This window comes from Panthera tigris, chromosome A3, assembly GCF_018350195.1.
Source record: "Panthera tigris isolate Pti1 chromosome A3, P.tigris_Pti1_mat1.1, whole genome shotgun sequence".
In the NCBI taxonomy this organism is placed as follows: Eukaryota; Metazoa; Chordata; class Mammalia; order Carnivora; family Felidae; genus Panthera; species Panthera tigris.
The window spans coordinates 5351773-5363614 of record NC_056662.1 but is presented as its reverse complement, the minus strand read 5'-3'; the positions used below and the strand labels follow the sequence as shown (position 1 = coordinate 5363614).

At 58.2% G+C, this 11842-nt stretch overlaps 1 long non-coding RNA gene across 1 annotated transcript; it reads right to left on the bottom strand.

Moving 5' to 3' along the window:
- Positions 1–1782: 1782 nt before the first annotated feature.
- On the bottom strand, positions 1783–6354 carry LOC122236932. The gene is made up of 4 exons (XR_006215109.1): positions 6216–6354; positions 5553–5664; positions 3237–3508; positions 1783–2678 (listed from the first exon to the last, which is right to left on the bottom strand). It is a non-coding gene; the product is annotated as an uncharacterized LOC122236932 (long non-coding RNA).
- Positions 6355–11842: the final 5488 nt, after the last annotated feature.

Genomic DNA, 11842 nt, shown 5'->3' with positions numbered 1-11842 from the left:
TTAGAAATAAACCCTGTACGAGAAGCTGCCTGAACTCGGTTCTGCTTTTGATCTGGCGGCCAACGGATGACTCTGGGGTTTGTCTGCCAGGCAGCGAGCACCTGGGCCTCCCGGGGGGGGGCCCCCCGAGAACCCGCGGAGCTGCCCCCGCCCCGACAGGTGGGGAAGGCGGGGCGCCACCTTCCTCTGCCTCACCCCGTGATTGCCTCTCGTCTTGGGGGTGACTCCCTCCCGTGGGCCCTGGGAATCAAGACACCACCCGAGTGCCTGTCCCTGGGGAGGTGGGATTGTTTACAGAGCCGGGGAGGGGGTGGCAGACCGCCTGGGGGGGGGGTCCTTGCTGGTGCTGCCTCGGGGCATCAGGGCACCGCCTGTGCCGGCCCCAGTGCCCTGATCATGGCTGCTGTCCAGTCTCACTTCCGGGCCTCTCCTGGGCCACAGCTGGACCCACAGTAGGCGCTAAATGCCAATTAGCATCAAAGACTGAGCTGGAAAGGACTTGAAGCCACAATGATCTTTTCAAAATGTGACAACTTACCATGTCACACCCTCTGCTGCAAATGGCTTGGTGACTCCTCATGTGGCCCCGGAGAAAGCACCCTTCCCCCCACCCACGGGCCTGCCCACCCCCCCATGTCTCCCACCCCCCTCCTAATGCGCCGGGGTCCCAGCGCCCCCCTGCACCCTAGTGTCTGTGGGCCTTCACTCAGGCTGGGCTTATCCCCCCTCACAACCTGTGCCCTGCAGCTCCCTTTCTGGAACTTTCTGGCCCCCCAATCTTACTGGTTGGGTTCTCCCTGTGATTTGGATCTGATGTCCCTGTCATTTCCTCGAGGACGGCCCAGGGTGTGAGTAGGAGGTCCTGGGCCCAGTGCTGACAGTCCAAGGTGGAAACTGGGGGGGGTCCTGGGTCCTGCCCTGACAACCCGGGGAGGGACAGGCTGCCAGCCTCTGCGGGCACGGGCCTCACTCAGCAACCCCATGGTTAAATCGCCATTTGTCCCAGGCCCTCTGGAGCCCAGGTGTCCTTCCAACCGGCTGGTTCCTGAGCCCCTGGGTATCCCGCTAACAAACTCCTGGTCAGCATTGATCGTGGCTGCTCAGCCCTTTGCTTCCCCAGCACGGAGACCTGTAAAATGCATCTGGGTCTGTGGGGAGGCGCATGGGCTCAGGCTGGATGTGGAGGGAGGTCAGGGCCCAGGTGCCGCAGGCAGGACGAATCTACCCCAGATCCCTTCCTCTGGAGCCCTGGGGAGGGACAGCACGCGCACTCTGTGACAGGAGCTTGTGCAGAGACTATGCCTGAGAGCTTGTTGAATTCTAGTTCAGGAAACTGAGGCACAAGGAAGCGAAGTGACACGTTCACATTTCTGCAGCTCGAGGGTGGCCAGGCCGGGACTGAACCCACAGCCGTCTGCATGTACGGACGAGGTCTTCTCCTCCAAATCTGACTTTGAGGGTCCCTCTGGACCAGAAGTCAGTGGGTGTCCTTTCTAGAACAATCCTTGCCAGCAGTTTTCCTCATGCCCTTTGCAGGGACCAGCCCCTCCCTCCACACCACCACGTCCTGGGGTTGATCTAACTCTGACCCAGTCGTGTGGGTCCATCCTTTGGTCCAGCTTCCAGAACCCTACTCAAGATTCTGACTCCATCCGTTTTTAATTTTTTTTTTTCCCCCGTGAAGACAGGAATTCAGGGATATTTATCTCGCCGGGTGTGTGAAAGCTTAAATAAAATAAGCTTTATCTGTTGGAAGCCGTCAACTGATAAAAAAGGAAAGAATTAAGCATATTTCTATTTAATGAACTCTCCAGGCAGAGGCAGATTTCAGTCTTTTGGTTTTAGCTGTTCTGTGCAGAAATAGCCGTGTACCGTCTGAGAACTGCCTTGGGACTCCACTCTCTGACTCCCCCCACCCCACCCCAGCCTGTCTAGACACCCCAGACATCCTGTAAACAGAGAAATTGCCGGGGAGGCAGCAGCATGGACGCTGGGGGATGTTTGTCACTTTGGGGACAGCCGAATGAAGATTCACGGTCACGGCATGTTCTCGGGACAGAAACAACCAGTTACCTTCCTTTCCCGGAGCTCTGTCCTGGGTCAGGGCTCCGTGCAGGAGAGCCTTGCTCCCTCCTTCCTGGCCTCCTTCCAGGACGGCCTCCTGAGGGTGCCGGGCCACGGGGGCTGGGGGTGAGGCGGGTGCCGTGATCCGCCCAAAGGACAGGAAATTCAAACCTGCAGAGATTACACTACGCATGCCCATGTCCACTGCCCCTCCCCTGGCCAGGCCACCTGTTTCTCCCGCCTGGATCACGGCAGGGGCCCCTCCCTGGTCTCCCTACTCCTGTCCTCACCCCACCACGCTCTACAGTACAGGTCAGAGGATGTCGCGCCTCCGTTCAAAACACCGCAGTGTTCCCACTGCTCTTAAAACGGGCAGGACCTGGCTCCCCGGGACGCCCCACGCGCCCAACCTCACCTCCTGCTGCCGGGCCCCGTGCTCACAATGGCCAGTGCTCACGACGGCCAGGCCCACTGGCTTCCTCGCAGTGCCTTGCCAGAGTGGGGTTTGTGTCATGGGGGATGGGTAAGTCTCCAGAGGTCCGTGATGTGATGGGAAGGAGTTGGAGGCTGGAACCCGGGGCCCTAACAGCTGCTCGAAGAGTCTGGAAGAACCCCTGAAGAGGTAAGACCGGAGCCAGGTCCTGAAAGGTGAGCCCAGGCTGGCCCCGGTTGGCCCGTGGATGTAGAGAGAAGGCGAGGGCTTTTTCTCCTCTTCTTGGCTGCGCTCTGACTTGCTTTGTGACCTTGGCCACGTCCTTCCCCTTGAGGGGCCTCAGGGACCCCAGTAGTAAAGTGTGGGGAGCCTCGGAGACACCTCCTGAAGCTTGGGCCTTGGTAGGGAAGGAGGCGGTTCTCCTGCCCGCCCGCCCTGGCCCCGCTGCCCCGAGCATCTTGCCCGAGGTAGGCCGGGTAAACACCGGGTTGACCCCAGGACGGGCCAAGGTCGGGGCTGTGGGCAGATGGACCGGTGTCTGGCGTTGTCCCCAACCCCCCCCCCTCCCCCCGGACCCATGGCGCTGGGCTCCCAGCTGGTGACAACATTTCGAGGGGACGCCTTGATGCTTTGTCAGGGGGTTGATGAGCGCTTCCAGAATCCTGACCCAAGAAGACGACGATAAAATATGCATTCTCAGGGCACGGAGGCCCCAACAGCCCATTATGGCAGACATTACCTTGTTTGAATTTAGAAATGAGGTCGTGGGGGCGACATGTAAATGCAGACTCTGTTTGCCTCTGGGGCCAGCCGGCCTCCAGTTTCACGTGGAGACTCCGAATGCCAAGTTTACATTAGCTTTCAGGATGTTTGCGCCCCTTCAGCTGATGTCTGGAAAAGTGCAGGCGCCCGGTGGCTTCCTGGAGCCCTGGGTTTGCCTAAAACTCTCTGGAATCTGGGAAAAGCTTCGAAGGAAACATCCCAAGCCCCCATTTCTGATCCTCATAAAGACTGCAACGAGAGAAAAAAAAAAAAGTGTCCCCTTGCAAAAGTCTGGCTGGCTTCCCCCCCCTCCGCACAGGTGTGCCGGGCGAGCTCAGGATAAGGCAGGGGCGCCAGTGCCTGGGGGGCTGTGGGGGAAACCTCCTGGCACCAGCCCGCGGAGCTCGGGCCTGCCACATCTTAACCGGAAGCTTCTATCAGACGGGAATGCCAGCCACGTTTGTTTAGAATAAGAAACACCTATCAAGGAGGATGAGCGAATCAACAGATGAACTTAGGGGAAGGGAAGGACACAGAAGATAAAAACAGAGACGGAGAAAAACCACGAGAGGCCCTTAAATACAGAGAACAAACTGAGGGGTGCCGGAGGGGAGGCGGGTGGGGGAGGGGCCGGATGGGGGATGGGCATTCAGGAGGGCACGGGTCGGGATGAGCACTGGGCGTCCTGCGGAAGGGATGAATCCCTGGGTTCCACTCCTGAAACCAGGGCCACGCTGTATGTTGACGAACTCGAGTATTGAAAAACCAAAACCAAAAACAAGAATGAGGGACCAGCCCATTTCTCTTCATAGGCAGACCCCGCGCTGGAAGACAAAGCCAGAGTTGTGGCGTGCCGAGTCGCGACAAGAGACGTTTCTCGGGGCGCCTGGGGGGCTCAGTCGGTTGAGCGTGGGACTTCGGCTCAGGTCATGGTCCCACGGTTCGTGAATTCGAGCCCCGTGTCGGGCTCCGGTGCCAACAGCTGGGAGCCTGGAGCCTGCTCCGGATTCTGTGTCTCCCTCTCTCTCTGCCCCTCCCCTACTTGGGCTCTGTCTCTCAAAAATAAATAAATGTAAAAAAAAATTAAAAAACGAGAGAGAGAGAGAGAGAGGGAGAAGTTTCTCAGCTGATTCAAATGTTTCCTGGCATCGGTTCAAGGAAATACTAGTAACGCTCTCTTTCAGTGTGTACTGGCATTGTTTATCATGCTGAATCATTTCAACCACAGGACCTTTGCATGTGACAAGGGCAAACTTCTATCACAGGTCCTTGTGTGTGGCCTTTGTCACAATCACACTTTGATATTTGTGCATTTGGCAATGTGGTGGATGCCTGCCCCCTCCCCAGACTGTGCTGCGTTGGGCCGGGGTGGGGGTGGGGGGGAAACAGCTCATTGGTTTTATTTCCTCCCGGCTGTTTCCTCATAAATAGCACAGGGCCCAGCGTGTAGTACAGCAGGTGCCCGATAACCATTTGTTGAAAAAGTGGACAAGAACCCTGATGAGGTCGGCGTGGGCATTATTGTCCTTTCACAGATGAGAAAACCAAGAACTGAAGTCACACGTTCGGCTTGCGCGGCTGGGAAGCGGCAGAGCCGGATGCAGGCCCAGTCCGTCGCGGACGGGAGGCCTCTGCGCATCTCCGCGCCGGTCCTCTGTGCTCTGATTTCATAAGGCACCGCACAGCCCGCAGAGGGCGAGCTCACAGCTCCATTCCCCTTTGCCTTCTGGTCTAATGTGGCTGCCGGAACTCCGGACAACACGCCCGTGTTCCGGGCAGGAAGAAGGGGGCTGGGTGTGCAACAGCTGCTGTGGACTCTCACTATTCCTGCACCTGCTGAGGGCGTGCAAGCAAGCCCCCGTGACTTTGCCGGAAGGTTTGCTCCCGGCTGGTGGGGGCCGGCGGGGGGGGGGGGTGAGCTGGGAGTGGCCTGGAAACCACCCTTCATGGTGAATGAGAGCCAGTGAATATCTGAGAGTGGGTACACACCCCGGTCCTGCCTCTCGGGTGGGGGGTGGCTGGAATCCGAGAGGCGTGCTCTGCAAGGCCCAGCGGGGCTGTAACCTGCTCAGCCACGTGCCCTGTGCTGGCTCCCTTCCTTGGACTCACCTCCACACCGCATGACCTTGACCCTGAAAAACTTCATTCGCACTGAGTTTTCGACTCAGGAGTCGGCTCGCCGGAGAACCCGGTTAAGGACAGGGGACAGGGCGGAAAGGGGCACCCGCCGCTGCCCGTCTCCCCCTCGAGGAGCCCCTCCTCCCCAAGTTACAGTCGCAGTGTTCAGACTCACCTCGTGTCGCTTGAGCTGCAAGGGCGGCTGGGGCACGTGGTCCACTAGCCGAGGGTTTGCTTGCTCCGGAGGGAGGCCAGGAACGTGGCTACGGGGAGGCGGCCAGCACCCTCTGCCGCGGTGAGAGAAAGAATGGTCATGGGTGGTGGGGGGGGGGGCGGGGGCGGGGGCGGGGGGGGGGTTTCTGCCTTCATCCAGGACCAAAGTTTCTGAGAATTCTTGTCGTGGATTTCCTGCCGCCGATGTGGACTGAGCCCCTACTGAGTGCTTGGCCCTGGGATGCCATCGAGGACCAGGCCTTGCTCTCAGTCACGTGGTGCTTACGGGGAACCGGAGCCAACAGGGGCGGGCGGGCGGGCAGGTGCCCTTTGTCTCAAGTGCCCCACCCCTAAGCTCTTTCCTGGGGGTGACGCTGGGCACCCGTCGGGGAGACGGCGTCATTCGGAAACACGGGGGTGACCGCAAGGAATCCGGGCCTGCGACGCTGAAGGCTGTAGGTACATCTGGGTTGGGAGTGGGATCTGCTCAGTGCGCTGCGGTTGGCGGAGGCCGCCACCTCCAAAGTGGCTGGCTGGCTGTCGTGCCGGCGCCCAAGAGCTCGGAGAGAGGGCCCCGTATCAGTTGGCAGGCGGCCTGGAGGCGGCCCCAGGACCACCTGCTCACCCTGATTGGCCAGGAACGGTCACATGACCCTGCCCAACTTCAAGGCGGCCGGGGAGCGGGGTGGGTCAGAAAGACCTGGAGGGCCGCGCGGTGGCCACCGCCCACGGGGATCGTGCTGGTGTATTTCCTTCCGGAGCTGTTTCTGTGCTTCCCCCCCCCCCCCCACACCCCTGTGCCCGTAGAGAACCCATGGTGTGTCGTATTGTAAGGATCGTTCTGGAATGCTCTTGTCGTGGAGAACTTGCTGCGTCAGGACCTGTATGTACCTCTGCTTCGTGCTTTTAAAGGCTGCACCGGAGGTCCCGGCGTGGACACCCCATGGTTTATTTTGCCAGTCGCCTACCGAGGGACTTGGAAGGTGTCCGTTGGTGCTGTTATAAACATTATAAACAGCCCCGCGACAGATGTCCTTACCCGCGATCTTCACTGCCCAACCCTCGGAAAAACGGAGGTGCTGACTGCTGGAATTTCCCCCCAGATGCTGAAGATTCATCTTCCAAAGTGACTGCATCAATACACGCATTTTACTGGCGTGGACGGCGATTCCCCACATAGCCGCCAACGGATGATATAACACTGTTTTGTGTGTGTGTGTGTGTGTGTGTGTTTTAACGTGTTATTTATTTTTGAGACAGGGAGAGACAGAGCACGAACAGGGGAGGGTCAGAGAGAGGGAGACACAGAATCCGAAACAGGCTCCAGGCTCTGAGCTGTCAGCACAGAGCCTGACGCGGGGCTCGAACTCACAGACCGTGAGATCATGACCTGAGCCGAAGTCGGCCGCTTAACCGACTGAGCCACCCAGGCGCCCCGATATAACACTGTTTAAATTTAATGGTTTAATCTGAGGGGAGGTTCTCTTTTAATGTGTGTAATTAAAAAAAAAAAAAAAGAGGTTCCTTGTAAGAAATATAAGCAGTGAGGGATGTGTGCACATCAGCAGACTCCTGTTCCCTTTCTCCCAGGTCAGGTCCCATCCTAGAGAAAGCACCGTGAAAAATTTGAAGGGCATCCTTCCAGATTTTTCTTTATGCATTTATATAAAATGCCTTCCTGAATAGATGTTGATCTTTGAGTGAGTGACCGTTTTTCCTCCACATCATATACCGTTCTGGGGTTTGCTCCGCGACCTGCCTCCCCCTGCCGCCCGCACCCCCAATTTTAGCATCTTTTCTTATACTTGTTTTTAGGAAATTAAGTTTACCGACTGCTTGGATTTGCTTTGCCCTCTTTTTTTTGCCTTTTCACACGTCTACCGGGGGGGAGGAGGCGAAAGGAAGAAGAAGCTGATTATGGACTATCTGGTTTTTTTCTCCCCCTTCCCGGAGCTGGAGCTCCGTGGGGCGGAGTGACCAGTGTCCAGACGTGTCCCTGGGGTGGAGGCAGGAAGAGAAGGAGGCAGGCTGGCTGCGAAGTGTCCCCCGAGGAGGCGGGGAGGCCGGAGGCTGGCTGGGGAAGGGGATGTGCACGGCAGACAAGAGCCTTTCCAAACTCCGGTGGCGGCAAAGCGATCTCCTGTGGCAAAATTCAGCAAAATGCTATTAAGGATAAATTTTTTATTGTTCTGTCCTGCAGGCAGCTTGGGAAAATACCGTCGCCTCAGCATAAATGAGCTCTCCTGTCTTACTTTATTTTTAAGCGACCCTTTTCTGCACTAGTCCCGGTTCTGGAATCACAGAGCTATCCCCGCAGCAGCCACAGAGACTGAGGGCGGAAACTGAGGGCAGGTGTGGGGCTGGCCCTCCATCGGACAGGGGCCGTGTCATCGTCTTCGTCTCTCGTCCCTCCTCGGCTGGGGCGCTCTCCCTCCCCGTCCCGCCGGAGTGTGGGGGAGGGAAAGGGAGCGGACAGACAGCCGTGCGACTCTGGCCAAAGACGAATCGAAGAAACCAAATGACACACAAACCAGGAACCGTGCACACCGTTTTAGATCTAGGTAAAATACCCATAGTTATTTGCTTATTCACAAACTCATGTGGGGTTTCTTTTTAAAAAGAAATTGTAACGTTTATTCATTTTTGAGAGAGAGAGAGAGAGAGAGAGAGACAGAGTGCAAGTGGGGGAGGGGCAGAGAGAGAGGGAGACACAGAATCTGAAGCAGGCTCCAGGCTGCCAGCGGTCAGCACAGAGCCCGACGCGGGGCTCGAACCCACGGACCGCGAGATTGTGACCTGAGCCAAGGCCGGATGCTCAACCGACTGAGCCCCCCGGGTGCCCCTCTTACATGGTGCTTCTTACATGCTGGGTGCTGTTGTTAATATAAACAGATACTCGTTTATTTAATTTTTCCAACAACTTGGCACCACGGGGCTTGACCACGTGGCCTGCCCTGGAGGCGGCGGCCTGGGTAACCGTGCAGCCAGTACCGGGAGGGCGCAGCCAGCTTCCACGTGGCCTTACTTGCTCCCTGGGCCTCGGCTGCCTTCCCCAGCAAAGGACCATTCCGTTCCCAGGCCTGTAAAGCACCAGCCGCCTCTGTTGTCCCATCCCCGCGCCTCAGCACCTCCCCGGGCCCCACCCCCACTGAGGTTCGGCACAGCTGGCACCTGGGCCTCGGCCGTGGGGCCTGCAGCCACGTGGGGCCCAGGTTTACTGGAGAGGAGGCTGAGATGCTCTGGTCTCTCCAGTGGCCACCCCAAAGCGGCCGAGCCGCACACCCTGAAAGCGTGGGGGAGCCGCCAGCCCCCACAGCAGAGGGGGAGGGGGAGGGGATGAGCCGCTCTCTCCCCCCGTCCTGGGGCAGACGGGTCCCAGGGGCGGGGATCCTGCGGCCTCTCTGGGGACCTCTTCCCCGACCGAGCAGCCACCTGTGTCTTCTTAACCCTCCGAGGAGGCCCCCCGTGAAGCTCCATAACTGCTGTCCCCTGTCCCCCATCAGGCCCGCTTCCCCGGGGACAGCACTGCTCGGCTGGGTGTTGGCCCCGAGCTCGGCCCCCAGCTCCGCCTCCGGGGACTTCCAGCCAAGCCAGGGAGCAGGACACTTAATAACAGCCGCCGCCATCTCCTGGGCACCGTCTCCAGCCAGGGGCTCGCTGAGAGCTGGGTGGAGCTCAGGTGCTGTCAGCCTCACGGCAGCGCGTCCTCTGTAAAGGGGGCCCGAGCTGTGGCCCAGGTGCACATCCGGAATTTCCCTCTCAGCATCCTGCTAGGTGTCACGGGGGGGAGGGGAGGACCCGAGGGCTGGCGGCCACCGCGCAGTCCCCGCCAGCTCGAGCTCACCCCGAGAACTCTACATTCGTCCCCCTGAAAGCCCTGGGGAGGGGGGACACCACCATGGCCACTTTAAACACGAGGAGAACGTGGCTCGGGAAGTTTTAAGACTTCGTTCATTCCTTCAGCGCAGGTCTGCCGGGTGCCTCTCCGTGCTGCGCACGGTTCCAGATGCTGGGGAGCCAGGGCAAGAACTCACGGTCTCCTGTGTGCGCGTGAGGGGACAGACGGTAAACATTATGACAAATTGTGAGCCGCGTTGCAAAGGCAGCTTCGCTGACACCTGAAGGCCATCCAGGAGCCAGTCTGCAGAGGGGGAAGGGAGTGGGGAAGAGCATCCCAGGAAGAGGGAACAGCATGTGCAAAGACCTCCAGGGAAAATGAAGACGGCCAGCCCGGCGGGAAAGCGGTGGGGACGAGAGGAAGGCACGTGAGCAGGGGGGAGGCTGACCACGCAAGCCTGGCTGGCCTCACCAAGGGTGATGGGAAGGGGAGGGACGTGGTCCTTGTGCTTGCTGAGAAGAGCCCGGGGTGGGGGTGGGGATCTGTGGGGACACCAGCGAGGAGGGTGGTGACCCTCTTCTGTGTCAGCTTCGTACACCTCAATCTGTCACCTCAGGACCCCTCAGAGAAGCCTGGGGCCAGGGTCCCCGCTCTGGTGCAAACTGGCCCAAATGGAAAGGCGAGAGAGCTGAGGGTGTGAGTTTCCCATTATTCGAGGAGAGAATGGGGGGTGGGGAAGGACAAGCGGCTTGAGTAAGGTCGTAGGAGGCGGTATCTTCGAGCGTTCCTCGATGCCTTTGGGAGAACCTCTAGAACATTCCAGACACCTTCGCATACCGTAGGTAGCCCGCACAGGCCCTCTGGATGCCTTCCACCTCATCCTGTGCCCCTCGCTCTCCAGCAGCATCCTGCGTCTGGAAGAACGCGCCGGTCGTCCAGGGGTCCCCGCTCCCCATTGGACCCTAGGGCTTGCTGTTCCCTCGGCCCCGAGCCACTCCTCCTCCTCCACACCCTCCCAACACCTACCCCCCTCTCCCAAGCCTCAGCCCAAGGGTCCGTCTGGCAAGCCTGCTGAGCTGGGTCGAGTTCGGCCCCTCTCCTCGGGCCTCCCACCGCCCTGCCTCCTGGGGACTTGTAATCGCCTCCTTGTATGTTTGCCCAGTTCACCTCCGAGCTGCTCGCCCAGCGACTGGGTCTGTTTTGTTCACAGCTGTATCTCTGGCACCTGGAATGGAGCTTGGCAGGTTACGGGTGCTCGACGGACGCTGGTCCGGGCACGGATGACGAACGAATGAGTGACTGTCCGTGAGGAAGGAACAGGCTTATTCCTTGTGCCAGCGTCAACGGGTGAAAAGAGGCTGATCTTTATTCCGTGTAAGAAAAGGCTCTTCGATAACTGATCTCTTTGGGGGTGACGGGGACCCTCCCTCCCACTGTGGAAGCTTGTCAGTGGGTTCTGGGAGCACCCAGCCGGGGTTCACGGGGCCGCGAGGTCACTTACCCTGTCACAGGCACGCCAACCCCCGGGGAGACAGGGAAGGTGACTTTCCTTCTCGCGCCCGAAGCCCGTGCAGCTGATCGCAGCTTCTCAGTAAATGCACGCTGAAGGGACAGACGTGGCTGTCTTCTAACCCCAGAAGCTTCTAGAACTGTCCACTATGGCAACGTGAAATGTGCTGGTCGGAAGAGAGCCCTGAAGCAATTGTAAGACACACAGTGGACTTCAGAGGCTTGGTATTTACAAAGAAAGTGAAAACATCAATAATTTGCTTCCATGTTGACAGGCTAACATTTTGAATACATCGTGTTAAATTAAATATATCCTTAAAGTTAATATCACCTGTTTCTTTTTGCTTTTTCTTTTTCTTTTTAAAATGGGATTACTGGAGGGGCACCCGGGGGGCTCAGTCGGTTAAGCGTCCGACTTGGGCTCAGGTCACGATCTCGCGGTCCGTGAGTTCGAGCCCCCCGTCGGGCTCTGTGCTGACCGCACAGAGCCTGGATCCTGCTTTGGATTCTGTGTCTCTCTCTCTCTCTGACCCTCCCCCGTTCATGCTCTGTCTCTCTCTGTCTCAAAAATAAACAAACGTTAAAAAAAATTTTTTTTTAAAAAAATAAAAAAAATAAAATGGGATTACTGGAAATTTTTAACTGTGGCTTGCTGTATATTTCCATCATGCAGGGCTGACCTAGAACACGGCTCCCAAACTTTTTGGGCTCACGGCATCCTTTCAAATACATACCCATAAGGAATTTGCAGCGGCCCATTTGAAAGGATCCAAAGACTCTAAACAGCAATTAACTGACAAACACAGCATTGTCCTCGGGCACTGGCTGGGCTGGCCCCTGTGCGACCCCCCCCCCCCCCCACCGGGTGGCACGTGAGTGGCTGGAGGGGACCCTTCACCGAGTAG